This window comes from Lissotriton vulgaris, chromosome 10, assembly GCF_964263255.1.
Source record: "Lissotriton vulgaris chromosome 10, aLisVul1.2, whole genome shotgun sequence".
NCBI classification, from domain to species: Eukaryota; Metazoa; Chordata; class Amphibia; order Caudata; family Salamandridae; genus Lissotriton; species Lissotriton vulgaris.
The window spans coordinates 523,940,294-523,943,936 of NC_141698.1; positions in this window are offsets into that span (position 1 = coordinate 523,940,294).

Sequence of the window (3,643 nt, forward strand, 5' to 3'; positions counted from 1 at the left end):
AACCGTCTAGCTCGAAGACACAAGGTTTCCAGAATGCAGTCTGAGGCAATCCCGGAGCTGTTTGAAGACAAGCACCTCGAAGAAGAAGAGGATCATGAAGAACAGTCGGGGTCGGAAGTGGACAAGTCGGATGTCGAGGAATTCGACGCTTAACAAACCGTGAGTGACGACGTCCCCTTACCAAAAAACCAACCCCGTGCGGTAATGACCCCGCCTTCGAGCCCGGTCAAACCGCTGAAAAAAGTTTTCCGACGCCCCGCCTTCGGGCCCGGCAACGAAACAGAAAACGTAACTCTCGGTCTCCCACCATGTCGGATCCGAGAAACTGTCGACACCGATGCTTCATGCAAGGGAAAGCTCGGCATCAAAACATTCCATGTCTAAACCGAAACATGCTTCGACGTCAGTCTCACTCGACACCGAAAAAATCGGACTTGAGCACATCCTCGGTGCCGAAAACACCGAACATTGACGATCGGAAGCAAAGGCACCTTTTGGAACCAAAAACTTCGGTACCGACACAGGAGCAGCAAACCGATCCAAAACGAAAGACTTTGTTTATTGATCCACAAACTGGCAAAGTAGTGACAAAATCACCGAAAAAGAGGAAGAATGAACAGATAGATGACAAAGCTCTTCATACTAAGAAGAGAACAATGGGGACAAATACAACTCCTCCTCGGCCTAGAATCACACCCTCTTCTCCTATTCCTCACACTATGCCAACTATTCCTCCACCTTCTACACCAAGACCATCTACACCTCAGACAGATGTACACAGTGATACAGGGGAGGGAGAACCTCATGGGGATGAGGACACTATCCCAGATGAGGAAGACCCAGGGGAGAATTATGATGCAGGGTCAGATACCTACCCACATTTATATCCCTCAAAACCTTCACCACCTGATAACACAGGTTTTGTACAGCTGATTAATAGGGCAGCAAAATATCATAAGGTAGATCTACATACAGAACCTCAAGTAGAGGATTTCCTATTAGAAACACTACCTTCTGCACAAAGAACATCAGGCACTCTACCTATGCTGAAGGGTCTTCTCAGTCACACAGCAGACCTATTCAAAGACCCAGTGAGGGCTAGGGTGTTAAACCCAAGAATTGATAAATATAAGGCAGCCCCAAAGGACCCAATATTTATCAAGGGACAAGTACCTCTGGACTGTCTTGTAGTTTCCAACGCTCGCAAAAGAGCAAACTCATTATCTACTGGAGAAGCCCCTCCACCTGATAAGGAGTCAAAATTAATTGATGCATCCGGCAAAAGAGTAGCATCACAAGCGGCAAACAGCTGGCGCATAGCTAATACACAAGCGCTACTTGCACGCTATGATAGTGCGCATTATGATGAGTTAGAAAAGCTCATCACACATCTTCCTAAGGAACATCAGAAAAGAGCAGATCAGTTTATACAGGAAGGAAAGATAATAACTAACACTTCCATTAAGTGCGCCTTAGACGCAGCAGACGCTGCAGCAAGATCCCTCAACACCAGTATCATAAGAGATGCATGGCTTAGGGTCTCGGGGTTCAAACAAGAAGTACAAACATCTTTATTGAACCAACCTTTTGATCAAAAGACACTTTTCGGCTCAGGTACAGATGAGACTTTAGAAAAGATGAAAGGACACAAACGGCTAAATCAATGGGAGCATTACAACAGCCAACACAAAGGGGTTCCTTTCGTAGATCCACCTATAGAGGGGGCTCAAAGTACAGGAACGAGTCAGCAATCTACCTCTTTCACACCAACATCACCCAGAGGTAATTCAAGAGGCAGTTACAGAGGTAACAACAAGGGTAGAGGTTGCAGAAATTATAACAACCGCAACTCCCCAACCCCAAAACAGTGACTTAATACAACTCCCCTCAATACACACATAACACCGGTCGGTGGACGTCTATCACAGTTCCTACCTGTCTGGGAAAACATCACATCAGACAAGTGGGTGAGACAAATTATCCAACATGGTTATTGCCTAGAACTCACAGCTACCCCACCAAACATCCCCTCCCAGACAGCGTCCAATGAGTCAAGACCATCTGACATTGTTAAAACAAGAAGTACTATCACTGTTACAAAAGCATGCCATAGAGAAGGTTCCAAAACATCAACAAGGGAACAGGAGTATACTCTCTATACTTCCTAATCCCCAAAAAAGACTGGTCTCTAAGGCCAATCTTAAACCTCAGACCTCTCAATGGATACAAACTCTGAATATTTCCACATGGTCACGCTCCAACAAGTACTTCCTTTACTGAAGAAAGGGGACTTTCTTTCTACACTGGATCTAAAAGACGCTTACTTTCACATCCCAATTCACAAAGCCCACAGGAAATATCTACGGTTTGTAGTGGAAGGACAACATTATCAGTTCAAAGTCCTTCCGTTTTGGGTCACAACGGCACCAAGGGTGTTCACAAAATGCCTAGCAGTGGTTGCAGCACACCTAAGAAGGCAACAAATACATGTCTTCCCTTACTTGGACGATTGGCTAATAAAGGCCAAGTCAGAAGAAGAATGTTTTCACAACACACAGAAGACCATTCAATTGCTGCACCACCTAGGGTTTACGGTGAACTACAAAAAATCCCACCTACAACCAAACAAGATTCAACAATACCTAGGGGCTACTATAGACACAGAGCCAAAGCATACCCCAATCCAATCAGGATACAAACAATGGTCACGCTGATACAAAGATTTCAACCACAACACTCACTACCAGCACGAGTGTTTATGCAGCTGTTAGGCATGATGTCCTCCTGCATACTGCTAATTCCATATGCCAGACTACAAATGCGTCCACTACAGGAGTGTCTAGCGACACAGTGGAATCAGGCTCCAGGTCAGATTACAGATCTGGTGTTGGTAGACGACCATACGCATTGCTCTCTGAAGTGGTGGAACACAACAAACATTTCCAAGGGACGGTCGTTCCTAGAACCGATTCCACAAGTGATACTGACAGCGGATGCATCGCTCACCGGATGGGGACCACATATGGAGAAATATACAGTACAGGGGAAATGGAGTGTGCAGCAAAAGAGACTGCACATCAATTACTTGGAACTACTAGCAGTATTTGTAGCATTAAAAGGTTTCCAAATGCAAATAACCAACAAGGCAGTCCTGATCAGAACAGACAACATGACTGCAATGTATTGTATTCAAAAACAGGGGGGGACACACTCTCTCCAACTATCCAAACTAGCACAGGACATTTGGAGATGGGCCATTCCTCAAAAGATCTATCTGTTAGCGGAACACCTACCAGGAGTTCAAAATCAGATAGCAGACATCCTAAGCAGAGAGTCAGAACAAGTACATGAATGGGAGCTGCACGACCAGATATTACAGCAGATGGGGGCAACCAGAGATAGATCTGTTTGCCACTCATCCGAATGCAAAATGGCAAAACTTCGCATCCAGGTACCCACACCACCGGTCCCAGGGCAATCACTATGGATAAATTGGTTCAACAAATTTGCTTACGCTTTTCCCCCTTTCCCACTAATTCCATTAGTAGTTCAGAAACTGCAACAGCATTCAATGACAATGATACTAGTGGCACCCAGGTGGGCAAGACAGCCGTGGTTCACCACGCTACTGCAACTCTCACAG